We start from the raw sequence: 22,375 nt of genomic DNA on the forward strand, positions 1-22,375 counted from the left end.
GATATATTAGGTTTATTTGGATTTATCTATTAGGCTTAGTAAATAATACGATCGCTAACATTAATAAAAACTAACAATTAGTGAAGTATTCAAAGTGCGGATAACTGATTTTACATTACAAATTATCAAACTTTTGCTACTTCACCATCCCAATGCATCATAATGCGAGAAAACAAACATGATACAAACGACAAATTTTCTTACTTTCAAGAGAGTCCGCCATGTCCACGCAGTTTCATAAACTACGGAAGCCCTTACAGGACATATGTATGTTAATATATGGTAGAAAATCGCAAGTTCATCTTGAAATCTTGAACCATGTTGAAACATATTCAAGCAAGATACAATCTGGCACATTATATTTTATTTACGAACATTATAGTCTTGTTAATAATTGCGCTGTGGTTCATTTTATTTCCAATAAGACAAGCAGTCAAAATGAAACGTCGCTTTCAAACTTGTACAGCAAAGACACGATTTCTTTCTCATAACATCGATGTTTATTTAAATATGTATTACTATTTAACAAAGCAATGTTCTTTAATAACAATCTTCAGAAACATATCATTAATGTCTTTCCAGAAATACGTTATTTTCATTTTTGTAGGATTTTACCAGCATCAGTGACTTAAACCATATTGCGCCTTTTTATGTTATGCCTGTTCTAGTGTCTGTGTGTTCATGGGGCGATTTGCATGTATTATTTACTGTTTTATCCTTCAAGCCCAACAAAGGCTGAAAAACCCGGAATAGCTCACAAGAGAAAACTTTCTCCGTCCGCCTGAGATAGCTTAACTAAAGCCTGAGTCTAGAAATTCCTCTGGTCATAGACCGGAATCACACACACACAGACCTCTCGAGTGACAAGTGGCACATCCACTATACACTCACGGAGGACAGTGATTATCAGCGTTAAGTGAAGACAATGTAAGTCGAAATCTGATGTATCAGGTTTCTTCGGAAACTGAATATGGAAATTAATGAGCATTCATTAAATATACACTACCCTACCATTAATATCCGGACACCCCTCCATGGATGGGAAAACAGGTTCTATGCATATGCAACACGTCAGAATCTGCTATAAATATGCACACTGGGCTTCGAACAGACAATTGCAAAAGTGGGCATGCAAGATGACACCTTCAACAGAATTAACAGACTTCCAATGTGGAATGATAGTAGGATGCCACATAAGCAAGCATTCTGTACGAGACATTGCATTCGCACTAGGGATCCCTAGGTCAACGGTTAGTGGAGTCATATGCAAATGGAAGAGGAATCGGATTGCTGCCAAAAACCCGCCTAGTAAACCCCGGAAACTGACAGAACGGGACAAAAGAATTCTGCGAAGAAATGTGCGCGCAAATCGTAATTTTCCATTGTCTCAAGTCACACAAACCCTCTGTGAGAGTATTGGGACTGTCAGCACTATTACAATACGAAGGACACGCCATTATATGGGTTACAATGGTCGTGCAGCTGTTCATAAGCCATTGATCACCTTAACAAATGCTAGACACCGATTAACATGGTGTAAGGAGCGCGAATCCTGGACTGTACAGCAGCGGAAAACAGTCCTATGGACAGACCGAGTCGAGATTCGCACTATACCAGTCTGATAACCCTTCCGAGGTGTGACGAATGCCGGGGAAACAGGTCCTTCCTGATTGTATCCTCTCAACAATGAAGTTTGGTGGAGGCAGTGTCATGGTATGCACCTGCTTTTCATAGTTAGCCCATACCTGTATCAGCAAGACAACGCACCATGCCATACTGATCGCGTCGTAACAGAGCAGTTTGAGGACATGGGTGTGGAAAAGTTGGATTGGTCAACCCAGAGTGCTGATCTGAATCCTATCGAGCATCTTTCGGATGTATTGGATCGTCGGGTACGTGCACGTCGAGATCGCCCAAAGAACGAGGCCGAACTGGTGGCTGCGTTAAAGGCCGAGTAGAGGAACATATCACCTGACATTTATAAAAAGCTGGTTAAGAGGATGCTACGAAGATTGAATGCCGTCATAAAAGCAAAAGGTTTCAGCACAAAATATTACATGACACAATAAAAGCTTTTTTTTTTGTCTAAAGGCAGATGTCTGGATATTAATGGTAGAGCAGTGTATGTTGTTCTTAAGTAAGGTGTTCCATAAACACTAGATAAATACATATATATGTCAGTATTACACGCAATTAATGGGACCCTGAAACAGAAACTGAACTTGGCCTGTTACAATGTAAGATCGATCATCAGTGAAGACAGGATATTAGGGTTGGAAAGGAATTAGAAAATGTGAATTGGAATTTAATTGGCTTGGCTGAAACAAGAATAAGAAATGAATTACTTATAAACTGACCGAGTGGAAATTTGCTACACACCAATGGACACAGTGAAAAGAGCGGAGTCGGCTTTCTGGTTCATAATGATATAAAAACAACATTTTAGAATTCAAAAGTACATCACCAAGATTACTTTCTCAAGATTACTGCTCAGGATTTCTAAAAGGATCTCACTGAAGGTTATAACGATGTGTGCACCAACATTGATCCATGATGATAAAAAGGTTGAAGAGGTACACCGAAATTGAGACACTTCTAGATGAACAGAAAACTCACTACACCGTCATTATGGAGGACTGCAATGCTAAGGTGGGAAAGAGACAAAACAGCATAGAAAGAGAAACTATAGCAAATTTTGGAATTGGTGAAAGACTGGTAGAATTGAAGAATCTCGAAGAATGTCAGTAATGAACACTTTTTTCAAGAAAAGGGTGAATGGAAAGTGGACACGAAAGAACCCAAATTGATTAACAACTAATGAAATTGACTTCATCCTCACTAACAGAAGATTGGGAACGATGTTACCGTCCTGAACAAGGTAAATGTTGGAAGTGATCAGAGAATGGTAAGATGCACACTTGATATATGTGGATGTAAGAAAAGAAAGGAATAATACGAAGGTCTTTGAGATAACAGAAGAGGAGAAAAAGCAGTAAGTACTGGAACTTAAGAACAAGTTTTAGCTTCTGCAGAACTTTCAGAACCAAGATATTGACGAGGAACACAACAACTTTCTGAAAGTGATAAAGCCCTAGAAACCGATAGGTAAAAAAGAAATCCAAAGAAGAAACAATTAGTCGAGAAACACTTGTCATGATGACCGAAGACGACAAATGAAGAGGAAGAAAATCACTGACAAGGAGAAAATTGAGTATACTGACTTATGCAAAGACATCAGATTTAACACAAGAAAAGTGGAACAAGCATTATAAGAGAACAAAGGATTTAAATCAGCAGTCATGAGCAGTAATACCTAAAGACAAATGATACTGAATCTGAAGAACAGTGATGGTGTACTTAGCAGAGAAGGCATAATTCAAATAGCAGAAGACTACTATAGAGAATTATATAAGGAGCAAAGGAATGATGCCAGCATTGGAGAAGATGGATCACAAATTAGCAACACATTCGACATACCCGATATTGAAGAAAATTAAGAATCAGAAAGTCCAGGGTGAAGATGAAGTTACTGTAGAGTTGTTAAAATTGGGAGGAACAGACACGACACAGAAACTGGCAAGACTCTTCACAAAATACATTAGGAAAGGTATGATCCCTAAGGCGTGGAATAATGCAACCATAATTTTGCTGCATAAGAAAGGAGATAAATCACAGTTAGCTTGTATCTACAAGTTGTTCACAAAGGTCATTACTAACAGATCAGAAAGAATACTTGATGAGAATCAACCTAAAGAGCATGCTGGCTTTAGGACGGGATCCTGAACTATGGATCTCCTTCAGGGCCTCTGAGAAGAATTTTTCAGGGAGTACAAAGTTTCTTTCGGGCCCCCTTCCCTTCTCCATTAGTCATCCTGTTTTTATCCACTACGGTTTTATGCATTGAGCTGTAGCCTGTAAGGCCAAAGAAGGGTATGGAAGATGAGAGAGGGATGGAATGGAGCGCTCTGTTGATTTTCTGCATTTGAGTCCTTATTCTCCTATACTTTTATTTATATTTATCATGGACGGAGCTCCATGATAAATAAAATAAAATAAAAGAGGATTGGAGAGAAGAAAGCACCTTTGATTTTAACATCTTTGTTTATGCTACAATACAGAAAAAACTCACATTGAAACATCCTTTTATATTGCAATGCAGATCAGATCGTCAGAAAACATAGTTATTAGTAAAAAGTAAAAAAAAAAAGGTGGATAGGCTTAGTATTTACTTTAAAAAAAGAGCTTTCCTGCGCCTTTTTTTGTGAAAAATTTCGAATCGAATCACAACATGAAAATTAATTGTTCTGGCAATGTTTGATTCAATATTTAGATTGTAAAAAAATCCACAAGACGTTCTTGAGACATTGTGGACCTTAAATAATTCTTAATCAGGTTGAGTTTACTAAATGACCTCTCTGCAGAAGCTTCTGTTGCTGGAATTGTTAATAGTATTCTTAAGCTAACACAAACATTTGGAAACAAACACCAAATCTGTACTCTTTTAACAAGTTCAACAGATCTAATGTTCTGAACTCTTAAAAAAGTGTTCATTGTTTGAATCACCAATTCGATGAGATGAACCAATAACTGCCAGACCACGTTCTCCCAAGAAGAGTACAACATCGATAATGCGCTTTAATAGATTGTACCATTTCACAGCTTCAGTTTTGATTGACGCTTCTAAGGTGTCAACTCCTGTCCCAGACAGCAGACGCGTTTCTAGTTCTCCCCAAGCTAGGCAATATTCTCTGTGACTATTGCCTTTTTCATGTTTTGGGATCTTGTAGGAAAGCTTCCACCACTTCCCATTATAATTCTAGCCTTCAGCAGATACTAGCGCAGATTTAGACGCAGAAATGCTAGTGTTGAGACTATTGACTGTCTTTGGCCAAAATAATCGACATGGAAAGCAATATAATGCTTGTTTCTGTTGACTGCAGATAAGCCAGCTCAGAAATTTCAGTATGCTTTCTGGGAAAGCTTGATTGCAGGTATCTTTTGGGAATGTTTTAGGCAGAGGGATGTGACCATCTGTAACATACTTTTCTATTTCCTTTTGAGATGTAAACTCGGTTCTGATACATTCAATGTCAAGGCCTACATTATGATTACTCCTCTCGTTTTCCAAATTCACTTCCACATGCGCCTGTATGTCTGCTTCTTTCTGGTTTCCATTTTCATTTTCTGCATCCGCCCCTTCATCTAAATCCTGTGCAAATCAACTGCTACTTGTTTGGGGATGATGTTTCCAACAGTTTCTTCTTGCTCCAATTCTATAGGTGAGTTCAATGAAAAAAATTTTGAAGACACACTTAATCCACATTGAAAGAACATTTGGTGACCCTTTTTTTTATTTTCCTCTCGTTCTTTCTTGTCATTTCGTTTCTGGGCTCCTGATTTGTGAGAATACATTTTGAAAAGGTGATTTATAATTTATACTTTTATATCTGAAAAAAAGGAAAAAAAAGACAATAAGACAAAAAATATTATATACTAATAATTTAGTAGTAGTAGTAGAAGTAGTGGTAGTAGACTAGTAGTACTAGTAGTAGTACTGCTATAATTAACGTGACGTACATTGTCATTTAAGAGAACATGCTACTACCGCTAATTTCAAGCAATGTCAACATCCACAAGTCAACGATAAAAGCCATTCTGATTATTATTATTATTATTATTATTATTATTAGCTATATGGTGCAAATAAGCTTGGGGCGTTTGCTGCACCAGCCAAAAAAAAAATTTTTTTTTTCTGAGTTACCCTGAGAGAGAACAAGAATCAGAATTAGAAAGGAATCACCAAGGAAGATAAGAATGATGATATCCAGCTCAGGACCCTAAGGACATATTGTATATTAATACAATATACACTTTACCTTTTCATGATTCACGTACAAATTGCATACCTACATTTGTACTTAAGTTACTTTGTAGCATAAAATCATTGGCTTATCAGAACGTACAATATGATGCCTGATCTTTTGAATAGGCTTAGCCAAGCTGGCGATCATAGTTATCATAATTAGGCCAGAAAAGTTCTATAGATAAGATATGAACTGTTCCAATAACGTGTATTATTATTATTATTAGCTCTATGGTGCAAGGAAGCCTGAGGCTTATGCTGCACCAGCCAAAAAAAAAAAAAATACCTGAATTACCCTGAGAGAGAGAGAGAGAGAGAGAGAGAGAGAGAGAGAGAGAGAGAGAGAGAGTGTGTCAGAAGTAGAAGGGAATCACCAAGAAAGAGAAGAATGATGATATTCAGCTCAGGACCCAGAGTGTGCCAAGTCCATACTCACCAAATGTGAGCCCCTGGGGTTATGGGTTACAGTCAATGCCGGATTTACACATAAAATAAACAAGCTACAGCTTAGGACCTCACATTATGGAAACCAAAGATGGGACCCATCTTTAAAAATCCTTTTGTTTTTTAATATTGTCACAGGTGAATTGTAAGAGAGAAGGCCCTCGTACATGTTATAGCTTAGGACCACAACAAGTTTAAATCCGGCCCTGGTTACAGTTAATACTTTGGCTCCTGGGCCGCCTTTTGGACCCCGGGCCCGAGTACGATGTACTCCCTGCGCTCCCCTATCATAGGCCCTGATCTCCTTCGCGTAATATCGCAACTAATGGAGAAAGGAAATGAACATAAAACACATTGTGGGGTTTGCATTTGTAGATAATGAAAAGGCATTTGACTCCATGCATAAGGCAATGTTTCTGGCACTGGTAAAACAAGGCATAGAACCCCATATATTATGATTTTGAAGAAAATATATGAGAATGCTACCTGTTTATTAGACTAGACAGACAGCAGAACATTTAAAATTGAGAAAGGAGTTCGACAAGGAGACACAACATCACCGAAGTTGTTTACTACTACCCTTGAGGAAGCTTTCAGAAGAGTGGGCTGGTCGCAGAAAGGAGTCAATGTGAATGGAGCTTACGTAAACCATTTGCGATTTGCAGATGACATTGTGATCATAAGCCACGATCCCAAAGAATTATAGGAAAATCTTAATCAGTTATGGAGCGTTAGTAACGATTTCGGACTAAAGATGAATATGACTAAAACAAAAGTAAAGACGAACAAATATACTACAGAAAGGGATATAATCATTGAAGGAGCAGTAATGGAAAATGCAGATTCATATATTTACCTAGGACTAGTCATTAGCTGTAATAATGATAAATGGCTGGAAGTCAAGAGAATAATAAATTTCGGATGCATAGCATTCAGGAAATTTAGTCACATACTGAGAAGAATGCTACCCAAGAGGAGGTAAAAGAAAACCTAGAAGACAACAACGATGGAAAGATGAAATTCGTGGAAAATTAATGTGAAATGGATGGCCTTTGCACAAAACAGAAGGAACTGGAAGGTTGCTAGAGAGGCCTTCACCCCACAGTGGATTGAAAAAGGATGATGATGATGATGAATGGGACCCATTCGATTTCAAGACGGTTGTTGGGGTTATCTACGCTTGCGTGTAGATTTAGAAAGGCGCCTTTTATTGAAGAAAGTTTTTTTTTTTTATTTCAAAGAAAATTTTGACGCCCTTGAAATTTGTGGCCTACGTTTTCTCACTCAACCTTGACTCATTTGAATGGCCCTCTTGAATCGAAAACCGGTGTTTTTTCGTTTTGATCGAGTTCATAGCCCAGCCCAGCAATCCGCTCCTCCCCAGAAACATCTGCAAGACTATAGACAATTTGTTAAACCAAAATATAAATAACTTACGTAACGATGGCATGTCACACCAGCCACTGTCACATTTTCACCTTATTCGCATAGTTAATGGTTTTTGAACGTAGAGCTATGGTTGAAATTTTCCAGGGAATGCAGCTCTCCGGTGATCTGGGGAATCCAAGAAAACACCTACCAAAACAGATTTAACTCCCGAGTCCTCTTTGTTGGGCTTGGTCAGTTTTGGCAGGAGTTTTCCTCGGGGACTCCGCTATTTTTTCATTTATTTATTTATTTATTTTTTTACGCTCAGAAAAACCAATTCGTACATCTGCAGCTGTCCTCAGTTGGGAGTGAGATCTTCCTGCCAACTTGTTCCTGTTGCTAAACTGCAGGAAGGTCGGACTAGTGGGAGACCTATTCATCTGGACAATAGGTGTGGGTTAATTTTTGGATGCCACTCCGATGACCAAGAGTGACGTATAATGAAATGAGAGAATGTTTGCCTGTCTGTCTGTGCTGAATTAATCCAATAAAGATTTTCTTAGACAATACATAAAGATACGCGGAAAAAATATTAACTTTTTGTGCTTTCTAATTGTTTCACTGCTCATTTCCTTCAACCTAACCGTTATCTTATCTGTATCTTAGCACTGCCCTTGATGAAAAAAAAGGATGTTATCTTTTCGAGTTTCGCTGTATAATAATTTCCATTGCGTGCAGAAAGACTACGTAGTTTTTCTTTTTTTCTATCGTACTATCGCTCTTTACAGATCCTAAATTTTAGTTATTCTTATATCAATAGTAATATGGCATATATTCTTAAAACTTAATCTTAATTAATATATTTTATTAATATATTCGATAATTTATTCAGATAATTTATTCGCATGTACGAGTACAACAACTGAAGTAGATTTACAAAATCTTAGTTTTGTAAATCGTAGATTAACATTGGTTCTTTTATGTTAATCTTCCATAAACTCATGATGTCAATTGGTTTCTTTGAAATATTTTGTAGTTCTCAAATTTAGACACGGCAGTAGGAATGTATAAAACTCTATGTAAGTGCAGGGGCTCACATCTGATGAGCATGGGCTTGGCACACACAGTGTCCCAATCTGGATATCTTCATTCTTCTCTTTCTTGGTGATTCCCTTTTACTTTTGGCTCTCTCTCTCTCTCTCTTTCAGGCCAACTCAGAAATTTTGACTGGCTGGTGCAGCATAAGCCTCAGGCTTCCTTGCACCATATGGTGCAAGGAAGGTTGTGGTATAACCTCATCACTGAACAATTATGCATGCAGTATGTTCGAGTGTACGTGATCCCTTAAAATGGCGCAATATTCGCGTAGTTCCTATCTTTTGGACTCCTGACATGGTCATTCCTCAGTATAAACACTAAGTATAGTTTCTTATTAGCTAAAGTATTTGACTTTGCGCTGGTTGCAATATTCTAAATTATATAGAAAGAAAGAGGGATTTACCTCAATGCTTTTTTTGTAGAATGCTTCACTACAACACTCTTCTAAATTCAATCATACCTAAAATTATTACTCAATGGTTTCCTTCCCTCACAGACATATGAATGGTCCGACGTATCTGTGATCTGTAGTCCAGATCTCCCAACCCGCCACCAGTACATAACCCTGAGGGTCAGAAAACATCTTGTCTAATAATAAAATCATTAAACACATTAAAATGATCGCGGCATATAAAAGATAAAATCTTTAAATTAGCTAAAATAATTTTACGCAGTTTTTAAATAATTTCTCTTCCTAACCCCAGGGGCTCACATCTGGTGAGTATGGGCTTGGCACACCCAGAGTCCTGCGCTGAATATTATCATTCTTCTCTATCTTGGTGATTCCCTTCTATATATCTCTCTCTCTCTATCTGGGTAATTCAGACATTTTTTTTTTTTGGCTGGCGCAGCAAAAGCCTCGGTTTCCTTGCACCATATGGCTAATAATAATAATAAAAATAAAGCGGAACGGGGCTTTTCGACCCATAATTGAACCATCCCTCTCACTGAAAACCAACTGGACATTCTGTTGCAGACACCACAGAACCTTGCTGCCTTCCAGAACTTCTCAATGCAAGTATTCACGCGCAGGAAAGCCTCCTACAGAATAACGCAGGCTCCGAATGGGGATCCCCAGACAGCAGCTTAAAACTTTTATTTTTAATTTATTTTATTTATTTATTTTTTTATTTTTTTCGTCTCCCCACTCTCCACTAGTGTAGCTTCTCTCTCAATTTTTTTTTTTAATTACACCACGGGATTTTTTTATTTTTTTTATTTATTATTATTATTATTTTTTTTTATTTATTAATTACATCACGGGATCTTTTTTTCTTTTTTTTTTTTTTTTTCACTTCCTCTGGAATGGGCCCCCAGAGGAACCTGGTCCACCTTTTGACAACATCAGGTGAATCAGAGTTTCGTTTGAGACGGTACGTGTTTTATTGGGACTGGCCCACCTTCCCGTGGTGTGGACGAGTACCCAGAATCATCTGTCCAGGTGACTGATGCTTCTGGGTAGCCAAGAGGCCAGAACAGAACAACAGAACACACACACAATACACACAAACCTACGTCATTCACATTCTGGCCCATTTGTAGTGATACTGTACTTCACAGAGATACCAGGCGGAGTTGAACAGACGTTCTAGGAGCCGCCCTTTACAAAACACATGTCCACATGTCCACACATGAATAATCAAAAGTGTGGTGGAGTGTAGAGTGGTCATAGTAACAATAGAATAGTGCGTGCATTGCATTAGATCATGGTTAAAATCCACGTGACTGATAATAACGTTAATGGTAACATTGTTGTTAAACGATAAATTGTAAACTCTCTGATCTCTGGGTTCTGCTGGGGTGAAAACAAAGCTGAACATTTATATCAAATTACCTTGTTTTCCCTGTTACTTAACAAAAAATTACGGAAAATATTCAGCTTATTGAATTACGCAGAGAAATGTGAATGAAAATTAAATCGAAATGAATCGATATTGCAAATAAATTCGTGCGAAAAGAGATGAAATAATATCTTTGTAAACCATTACATTAAATTTCAAAAAATTGGGATGCTTAGTATTCTGGAAAAAAAAAAAAAAAATCCAGGACAAAACATTGAAAATCATGGCAAATCTGGATCCGGACGTCTACTCACCCTATGATTATCACATGGCTTAATTTCTCGATCTGAGCAGGCTTTCGGAGAACTTTGAATGCTGAGTTGCTAAATGTTTATCCAACTATACCGTAGTTCAACATCGGGACTGCCTCAAAGCTTTCAGGCAGTCCCGGTGCCAGATATAAGTAGTCTGGAGATCCCCAGAGCATATATTTTCAGGAACCCTAAAATAAGGTCTTAGGTTTCCTGGACCAACAGTAATCCTGATGGTTAGGATTCCCCACTAGTAGTGTGGTCTCCAATGCCTGATGAGTCCACTAAAGAGGCAAACATTTTCAAGTGCATCGAGTTGAAGCATTTTTTTTTAGCAAATTTGCAGAATTAGCAAAGAATTGGCCAAACTGGACTTTTCTGTTCGAATATCTAATGTGAGAAATCAATTGAATTAAAGCTGTTTTTAAATTTAATTTATAGTTCTCTCTTTCTTTTATAATATTGCATTAATATCGCAATACAATACTGTAAATTCATTCTTTTAAGGATATAATCATATCGAGAGAAATCATTCATATCAATTGATTCCATTTTTCAATTTATACTATTGAAAAGAATTAATATATCATATTTCCAAAGCAAATGGATTTAATTAATGGTGGTTGCCTTCTTTTGTTAAGTTGATGATATTAAAATTGAAAATCTTTAAACAAATAGATTTACAGTTTTAGTTAATATTGAAAGCTTTTTAGAGATAAACTGATTACTCGCATTAGGCTGCTTTCTTACAGATTGCTTTTTTTAATAGGTACAATTGACCTAACTGCTTTATGGGAATAACCTGTCCATGTGAAAAATTCCTTCCAATTACTTTATGGCTGCCCTCTTTCGTTTATAACATGATGGTATTTGATTAATATAGCAACTGATAATAACGCAAATTAAAAATAAGAAATTTTAATAATTCATAAAAAGAATTTAATATGTTTACAATAATAACAACTAAGTGTATATCTCTTGGATTTCTTTATATAGGTGTGTGTATTTAATTATTTTTAAATCCTGTTCGTGTGACTTTTTCTTGATTCACCCGAGATAAACACCCCAATGTTTCTACCCTTTTCTTTTTCAATTTCTTTTATTATACTGTAATGAATAACCCAACATTTTATAACAAAAACAGTAGTGCACGATGTAACTGGTATTTTTTACATGCGGAAGAAAATGAAGGAATGTATTTTTGCCTATATTTTGAAATTCGTTCACCTTAGTATTAAATACATATAGATATGTTATGTATTTGTTAATGTGATTCACTGATTAGTGTAAATGTATTTTGGGTCAAGCCGGACCAGGAGTTCCATCCCCCCCCCATCTCCGCGTTGTTTACGTTGTGGTGTGTTAGAGTACGCTGTAAATGCCAGAGATTTAAAAGTGTGTGGGTCTTGGATCGTTTAGTGTCATGTACCGTTGTTCTTCTAGTCGTTTAGCCGCTGGACCCCTGTTGGGGCCCAACGTTACTCCACTTACGCCACGTGGAGGCTGACCAGGAACCCAGTAGCATATATATACTCTGGCAGGTCCTGCCACCTCATTTCCTGAGATTTCAGTGGCTAGGACCTAAAAAAAAAAAAAAAAAAAAAGTCTGCTAGGTTTGAGGCCGAAAGTCAATGAGCGAGGTTCAATTTGCACGGTTAAATTTTGACTTGTAGAGCATAGGCTAGTGTATAGGCAGAGTGGGGAAGGGAGGGAGACTAAAGGCTGGAGAGAGGAAAGTCAGAAGAATGGGTGTGATAGAGAAGATGCTCCTAGTTAGTGACAGTGGGGCAGGCCCATGCTCCACCAGAAAGAAAAGAGGGCGGCAAGAGGGAGGGGGCAGGAGTCTGGCTCTTCCCTCTGCCAAGAAAGAGGAATAAAGGTATCCAGCAAGGGAGCAGGGTACTGATCGCTAAATAGCGCATAGGCAGCAAGGCGGCAGTTGGCCGAATCCGATGCATTTCTTTTAAGTCCGGTGACATCAGTATCATGGCCTGGCCAGAGGTAGGACAATATCCTGTCCAGAAGGTCAGTCTGATCCCTTTCCACAGGTCAGTCCAAGATGGTCGCTGTGATGGATCTCCAATGATGCATGTGCAGCATGGCTGATGTCTGAGTCAGAGTCTGCTGTAGGAATCCAGTAGTTGGGTCAAGTTCAGTAAAGTTTTCCTTTTTAGGAGTTCAGGGTCCATTCCTAGTTATAGGCTTGTTAGGGATTCCGTCTTTCTTTTCGGAGAGTATCCCATCCAGGTTGTTGATTGGGTAAAGTTTGTGACTATTGTGTGAAAAATACTCTGGCAGGTCCTGCCACCTAATTTCCTGAGATTTCAGTGGCTAGGTTTTGGGGTTCAATCTGGGATATAGGCATTGTACAGAGCTGCAATAATTCTTCAAAGAACGTACCATTCTGGTTAATAGTAATTTTCTGTTAGAGGAACAGTGGCATGGAGAATGCAACTGGTTCCAGTCACTTGTTGGTTTGTCAGCACATATCGAGTTCCTCTTCTCGCAATGAGGTCCTGGGCGTCTTTTGTGAGGATTTTGTGTTCATCGTGTGAGTCCAAAAGGTGATGCTCCTGGTCCTGTGGAATGTATGTCAATCTCGTATAGAATAATCCCCGCAGATCTTCGTACCTTGGACACTGATACATAAGATGTGACCAGCTCTCAACGTCTCCACAGGTGCAGCGTGGGTCATCAAGGAGCCCTAGCGTGGTGAGCCTGTCATTGAAGAGTCCATGGCCCGTTAGTAGAAAGGTGAGTGCCCATCCTGGCTGAAGCCTGGCCGGTGATTTTGGGTAGATCTTGTCATCGTATGGAAAAAAAATTGCTTGTGACCTCCCCCTTGGTGGAGGACGTCCACCTGTTCTGCCATTCTTGTTGGAGGTGTTTTTGTAGTCGCAGTTTTTCCATGCTTTTTCCGTTTGTCGGTTCGATTGTATATCCTTGGAATGTGATAGGGATCCCTTTGGAGTAGTGGTAGATTAGACCGTGTCGGACTGCCTCCAGGTCCAATGGCAGGACACCGACCAGCACCTGGAGGGCCTCCATGCTGTCTGTGTTGCAGGCTCGAGTCACTGTGAGTAAGCTTGACCGATGGGTTGATTCTAGTCTTCTTCTATTGACGACCATAGTGGTCTTGTGATGCCAAATAGCGGCCGCATAGGTGATCATTGGAATAAAAGTGGTTTTGTAATACAACGTCAGGACGCGTTTTTTGAGGCCCCAGTCGCGACGCGTGATCCTTGCAACCATGGCAGAGTATTTCCTTATTTTGTTCCTGACTTGTTTGAAGTGGGGCTGGAAGGATAGCTTTGTGTCAAAAACGACACCAAGGTATTTCATTTCAGTGTCATAGTTGATTGTGGTACCCTTTATTTTTATTTGGGGTGGCCTTCTGACATCGAGGGTTCCTTTCAGTAGGATTGATTTGGTTTTTCTCTGTTGATATTTAGAGTAAGTTGTCCTCTGCCCACTTCTGTAGGATTTTTAAGGCATTGTTTGCTTGGTCCTCCAGCTGAGCTCTTGAGTCTTCTGTCACTCTAAGGATTAAATCATTAGCGAAGGCCTGTGAATGCACTTCCCCAAGATTAATGTGCAGGAACTCGTCGAAGACCATGTTCCAGAGTAGGAGGCCTAGGGCGGACCTCTGCGGACATCCTCGTGTACTGTTCTGGTGATTCGGTGGTATGGTGTCACTACTTCTATAGCTCGTTGGGAGAGGTAAGTTTTAATGCTGTTGTATAAGCTGGCTGGGATTTTCGCTTGTCGGAGTCTTTCCAGGACGCTCGGCCACCAAATGGAGTCGAACGCCCCGGCAAAGTTCACTGCTATGGCTAGGAAGTATTTTTTCTGACATTCCTCAACAGCAACCAGAAGGTTCCTCATGTCAACCACAGTTGATAGTCCAGGCCTAAAGCCAAACTGATTGGGTAATTCCATGTTGGCAGCAGAGTAGTAGTGTTGAATCCGCTTGTGTAGTAGTCGCTCCAGTAGTTTGCTCATGACTATGAGGAGGGCGATAGGCCGGTACGAGTTCGGTAGTTGTGAGTTCTTGCTGGAGTTCTTGAGAATCAGTTTTACAGTCGCCATTTTTCATTTTTTGGGGAAGTATCCCTCTGACAAGCATTGATTTTACAGCTTTAGTAGTAGGTTTGGAGCTAATTGGACAACTCGCTGAATAATCTCCGGCTCTAGCAGATCTTTGCCTGGGCATTTTTTGAACCGGATTTGTGCTGCTGCTTCTTGTAGTTCCTCTAATGTGAATGGTTGTTCCACAGCTTCCTTCTCGTAGTTTTCATTTTGCTTGCATAGGGTTTGCTGCTTTTTTTGTGATTGGGGTAACCAACTCCTTGAAGATGTTGTCCAAAATATTGTTAATGGACTGCTCCCACGTAGTTGTAAGTAGTCCTTGTTGAGTTCTGGTGGTTGTGAGAACGTCCCACCTAGGGAGTTTGTTGGTAGTTACCTTGTATACCACCCCCCAGGGGTTCGCATTTCCATTGTTGTCACCAGGCGCTCCCAGGCACTCTTTTTTGCTTTTGCGAATTTTATCTGTGTTCCTGGCTTCCCTATACCTTTGTCTCAAGACTTCAACCTCATTCTCAGGCCAGGTCCTGCGTGCCTGCTGGAAATCCTTTCTTCGTTTTTTAACTTCTTTTCAGAGTTTCTGGATCTCCTGATTCCACCAGGACACCGCACCAGGGATGGGATTTTTCTTCCTAATGCCATCTGAGCTACACTGGTAATGAGTTCCGTAACTGTTCTTTGGTGGTGATCTGGGTCTAATTCAATCTCCTGTTCCTGTGGGCCACCAGATGTAGCGGCTTCCAATTGTTGCGCAAAGAGGTCCCAGTTTCCTTTAGCAATCGCGAATCTATGTTGCAATTTTCTGATGATCGGTACTGTTGTTAGCGTTCTTGTAATCCTGTAGGTGATTACCCGGTGGTCATGGCGCCTAAGTAGCCAGGTGGGAAGGAGCACACGCTTCTTAATTAGACCGGGGTTCGAGCCCGTCACCACCAGATACGGAGGATGCGGAAAGGTCAAGGGAATGACCACCGCATATTCCCGGAGCAATATGATCTTAGTTACTAATGCTCCTAAAAAAAAAAACAAATAACCAAATAACCCGGTGGTGAGAGGTCGTCCACGCGTTTTCCACCTTCCAGCCAGGGCAGTGCGCAGCCATGTTCGTTGTGGCAAGGGAAATGTCGATAGTTGCCTCCCAGAGTGCGTTGCAGAACGTCGGGAGGTGGTGCGGCTTGTTTAATACGGAGAATCTCTATCCGGATAGGAATTCTTCCAGGAGTTGTCCATTATGGGTTCCTCTCCTGTCCTGCATTGTGCTATGTCACATGGGTGAACGACAGTTGGTGTCCTCTCCAACTAGGATTTTTTGGTTTGGGAGTGCATCCAGCACGTGCTGAAGGTAGTTAATTGCATATGTTATTTCCTGGCCTGGCCTGGCCTGCAGTACAGGGAAACCACAAAGAAGGTGCCAATAGGAGATATTATGTGGGCACCAGCCGCCCAGGGAGTATGGAGTTGAGTCAATTTAGTAGCTGTTAGATAAGGATTTCGGAGCAGTATTGCTGCCCGAGGGGTATCTTCATCCGCTTATATGAGCTTGTAGTTCAGCGGGTATCCCCTGACAATTTTCGCATGTGCATATGGTTCTTGTAGGAGGAGGATGTCGGCTTCCTCCTCATCCGCCTTTACCCAGAGTTGGTCGGCCACCGCTCTGGCCCGCTATGCATTTTGTTGAAAGATTTTAATCTCAGTGGTGGTGTACTTTTTAGTTCGTGTCGCCATAATCTGTTCTTTCTTGGTATATTCCTTTTGCCCTTAGGTAGGAGGGGCATTTTGAGTATCTGGTTGAGTGATTGCTTTCCATTCTTGCTGACTTACAGTTTGCACACACGAGTTCTATAGTTTTATTTGGGCAGTCTTTGTACTCGTGCCCTCTTTCAGAGCAGTGGCCGCAGGTTGCTGCCTGTTGTGGGCAGGTATGGGTGGTGTGGCCAAACCTACAACACCTAAAACACTTAGGCACTACCACGTATTCCCTGAATCGATGGTAGGTCCACTCAAAGTAGATTCTCGAGTCTTCAGAACTTTCCAGGCAGCCGGGGCGAATTCCACCACCCTGTTAGAGGCGTTTGCTTTCCTAGACTTTGTTACGTATCTAGGCTTAATGAGGTTTCGCGGTTCTTGATTTGGTAGGGTTTCTCTGAGATTCTTTTGGTAGAGCTGGCCATTAATATGGCCTCGAGTTTAGACCATATGGACACAATGTCTCTTCTTACTAACGTGGTGATTCTATTGTTATTATCTGTCATGATGTCTTCTAGTTTGGTGCACAGTACGAATACCTGATTTACAATATCCCCTTCTGGAAGTGAAGGATCCAGGGTGGAGGGGGGGGGGAACCTCGCCTTTCTGGGTGAAATTTCAGCATCTGTTTGCTTTCCAGGGCCTTCCTGTGTGTCGGTAGGCTCAGTCTGGCTTCTCGTTTCTCGTTGTTAGATTTGGAGACGATTATCCTCTTATATTTTTTCCTGGGGGCCGGAGTTGGCCTCTGGTCTTCTCGGTCTTGTGTTATGGTGATGTCGGAATTTTCTGGGGACTGAGACAAGTTACACTGCTGTTGTGCAGTTTGTGTCTTATCGGTGTGCATTTCACTCAGAGTCGCATCACCGAGATTATTCGGATGATCGGACATTTTACTATTTTCCTTTTTAAGTCCGTTCAGAATACTACTGTGCGGTGAAAACAGCACAATGTCTAGTGTCCTAGAGGGTTTCATCTAACATCGTTGGCTGGCGAAAATTCCAGTTCTACATACTTTATAATACTGATTTACACAGAGCTCACAAATGCGTGGCCGCACACTCAATATCCCACTAAAGAGAAATTTTGCAATATTTATTCATTTAAAGTAAATCGTACATACACTAATGAACACCATTTTTGATGATGAAATAGAAGTAGCCATACCTAAACATCTCATTGTAAAGGTTGGGCATGCTTCATCCTATTGAAGAAAATAGACGAGAAATACATATTCTCACATATATGTATTTTGTCTGTAGAAGTGTGTATTCACGGAGCGATTATGTACGTTGCGCGAGCTGAAAAACCTGAAATAACTTAACTCTCTTCCTCTGCCTGAGATCGACTAACGACATTTTTTTTTTTTTTATTCCTAATACGCATAACATTGTTTATTTGAAATAGTACAATGCCCAGTAACTCGTGAAAATAGCGAGCACACTGTATGAGGATAATACACCATTTTAACGAACAAACTTTTTTTAAGATTAAATAATTTTTTCTAAGGATTAAAAAAAATCATCATCACTTCTTTCAAAACCCAGAAAGTAATTTTATTCACTCATCTCTACGGTTTAAATGCAAGGGTTCATGGTAAATCGTTAAGTTTAAACAAAGTCGAAGTTTTTGTGAAATTGAACTAGCAAAATTTTATCAAACTAATTTAGAAAAACAATACAAACTATCGAGCTAATCGCTTCACAAACCACTTTAAAGGGTCCCCTCTCCCTCAATCGGTCATTGGATATGGTACACCATGGCTACTCACTTGGCATTATTTCTAGCATGGTTGTTTTAACTGCTCTCACAGTTGATGGAATCGCCGTCTGCCCCCACCGGGGGGAAATTCCACTCGGCTACGGAGGCTCCGTATGCGCAGTACAGTATACGCTCTTTGAGTAGATCGGGGTTCAAACCCCTGACTACTACATACGGTTTCGAATCCTGTCAATGATGTGAGAAATTTTTATGGGCATTTTTCACAACGTGGCTGAGTTAGTCGGTTTCAGGAGAGGATAGCATGGTTTTATCCCCTGGAAATTCGGCTTTTTCGTCCAGCAAACAGAAAATTGACCACAGAACACATGCATACAACGCAATATGGCCTTGTCGCTGATCTGCCTAAATTATCTTATTATACAGTATTATACGTAGCATTACTTCTAGTGTTGGTGCTTTTAACCACATCTCTGTAAAACTTATTACATTAAACAATAGTGCATTTACTTCTGCTGTAATTGATGTCAATAAGGACCTAACCAGCTAAATTTCTATATTTTCGTCCAGTACTGTTTTATTGAAGTATTTAAAAACATCACGCTTCACGATTCGGCCTTTACTATATGACAACAAAACAAAATCAGAACAAAGAAGTACTCGTATGGTAGTGACAAAACCGGAATGCCACCATATTCTCTCTCCCTCCCTTTGTATAATTAAGCGCATTACAAAATGGTGAGTAATCTCTCTGAAAGGTATAACAATGGACCACAGCTGACAGAATAAAACTAAGTACGGTATCAGATTATACAGGATGTTGCAGGTTGACCTATAAGAAATGAAAAATTATACAATGTTTCATTATTGTTCTTTACTTATAGCGCAGTGCGAGCCGATCCTATGAATGTGGGAATTAGCTGAATTCAGATTGCATTTCTTATTTTCAACTTGTCATAACATTATAACTGATATGAAGTGTTTTTTTTTTTTTTTTATCGAAGGGGACTAAATTGATCGATAGTTAAAAGTGTATTATTTTTATTGTTGAACGCATCAAAAATTTCAAATTCAAATTATTATTTTAACGGTATCGCAAATTGTCGTTTATACTCATATATGTGTATTCACGAATTGATTTGCATGTTGTGTGGGCTGAAAAATCCGAAATAACTCAGGAGGAAATAATCGTAGTTCCTCAACCCGAGATCTGAGTGGAGGAACTACAGCCCCGATTGAAGAGAATTTTAGAAGTTCCTCCAGTAGTCGATGACAATCGAATCTGTGCCTCTCCAAACGTGGGGCAGAAAACGATGCATCGTGCCACCTAAAGTGTCGCTGAAGACTGTCTAAGCGGCAACAAATAATGGAACTGGTAAAGTTGGCGTGGCGAAGATTCTCATGATTTAATGCACAGTGCGGTTTTACGCCGGTACGTGTAACTACAGTATTTGTGATTTAGTAAGAAAATTTCAAGAAACACCAACAAAAATTCCTCACCATCTAGAGAAATAGTAACTGCCATGGATAATCAACAACTAGTAACGGAAGCCTTAATTGATTGATCAAAATAAATAATTAGTAAACTTTCTTTTGAGTTAACAGTTGTTATCGGTACAATACCTATTTGGAGGATTATTCGAGAGCTGCATTTAAATTCCTACCACCCACTTACAGTTCATGCTTTGTCGGAAGATAACACCAACAAATGAAGCTAGTTTTGTACAACTGTGCACATTCAGGACCTAAACAAACCTGTGTAGGCTGGTGAAGCAATCGTTATATCTGATACATCTGGACTGATACGATTCCAAGTTGTGCTCTAACTGAAGAAATGAATGCACCTGGAGTAACAGTGTGGGCAATGATATCTCTTACGGTGTTGTAGGAACATTTATCTTTGAAGAAACTGAAAATGGAGAATGTCATATTGAAACGCTGGAGAACAGACTTGTCAATTCTTCCTGAATGTGTTCAAAAAGTAAATGAAATATTTTGGCATGATGGCTTCGCCTATTATCATTTGGAAGTCATAAATGTATTTTTCCAGGAGGGGAATGGAAGAACTGTTCCACTTGAGATGCCACCGAGAACACCTGATCTCGCTCCAATGGATTTCTTTCTTTGTAGCTATTAGAGAACAAGCGCAAAGAACGAAGTCTAAAGGTCTACTGGATATCCTAGAGAAAATTCCACTCGGCTACGGAGGCTCCGTATGCGCAGTACAGTATACGCTCTTTGAGTAGATCGGGGGTTCAAACCCCTGACTACTACATATGGTTGATCTGTCAACCCGCACTGGATCAGGGTGACAGATTATGGTCTATTCCCTCAATACCACGAGCTGAGGCGGTCTCCAACCTGAAGTGGGTTGACAGGGGCTGCAAATTTATTTATAAAAATGAAGGAAAATATAATATGCATGGCGTAAGCAGAGAGGAGGAAGAGAAGGGGGAACTGGGAGATGAATCTGCCTCCGAAATTATTAAAATACTTTGTTATCTCTATTTTACAGTTTGTAGATCAGGAATGTTAACAGGACTGCATTTTTACTAATATTGAAGTGTAATCAATCGGCTAGAGAATTAATACTGTTATTACATACCCCTCACCCCCGAAATTACTTTTATCGATTAATGCTCCTACTCACCATCGTATCAAATTTTTGTGCGCATCCCCCACCTCATGGGAAATACAGTACAATGTTAATGCGCTTATCGATATTAAATTCAAGGATGATTTGGCATCATGCAAGTTAATGTTCATTCACGTTTCTGATTTCTTTATGAAAACTATATAAAACCTGTTTATAAATGTTTGTTATTTATTGATAACGAATCTTCAAAAATCAGCTTGTAAATGATATTCTTGACTGCTTTAAACAAGGAGTGTACTCTTTTCGGCAAAAATCTATGTGAAAAAAAAAATAAATAAAAAAAAACCTTTGTGACAAACTAGTTTCTGTACATCAGTATAAAATTGCATTCTAAGAAATCATTTGTTAACGAATGTGGTCAAGTTAAGGATGAGGATGTTTTTCTGATCTCATTGATAGGAAAACAAAGCTATAAATACCGCTGATGGGGTGATTCATGTAGAGGTAAAACTAGTGTCATTGGCTTTTATCCAGGTTATGTACTAACCTGTTTTTTTTTATTTCTTTTCTTTTTTTTTCTCGCGATGTTATTTGTTGCCTTAGGAGTCTATTATACGATAATTATTTTTGTATATTTGATGAGTTTTGAACCATAGTGGAATTAAGTTTAGCAGCGTGTTCCAGAATAAAATGCAGAAAATCATTGCAAAACTCTCATTAGAAAACTTCATTCTTATCATTCTAATTAGTTATTTTCTTTTGTGTATGAGAGATTTAATATTCTAATCGGAATTTCAGTAAGGAAAAAATGAAATATGAATTCTTTCCTTTATGTTATATTAGAGAGAGAGATGAGTTTTAAGTAGAAATAAATGGCCGAGACTAATATGGAGAAGGTTCTATTTTATGTCACTGTATATTGTTTTTAACATTAACCTTCTTTGATTTCGAAACCACTCTTACAAAATAGCCGAAAGCAATGCGACCAACAGTTGGTTTGAATTCTTTATTTCTAATCATTTTGATTATTGCTTCATCCCGCTTAAGGAACAAAGTTTGTCGTTAGAAAGGTGAAAAGCCTTTCTTATATCATAAGAATATGGAAGGAAATACATTGATAATAAGTAATTAATCGAATTTCTTTTAACTTGGAAAGATAATCTGCAGTTTTTCAATTCGTTTGAAGACATTGCTACTCTCGTTATCCATTTCAGCAGAGTAAATAATCTAAGATAGCTGAATGTTTTTGCTTCACTGTTTATCACTGCTTATTTTATCAACATGATTTACAGAAAAAAAAGTTCCCGGCGTATAGAAATATTTGATCACATCTTGTTTTTTTTCAGTTGATATCACAATCCTACGC

The sequence above is a fragment of the Mastigoproctus giganteus genome, chromosome 12 (genome assembly GCF_048544385.1).
Source record: "Mastigoproctus giganteus isolate SK-2022 chromosome 12, ASM4854438v1, whole genome shotgun sequence".
In the NCBI taxonomy this organism is placed as follows: domain Eukaryota; kingdom Metazoa; phylum Arthropoda; class Arachnida; order Uropygi; family Thelyphonidae; genus Mastigoproctus; species Mastigoproctus giganteus.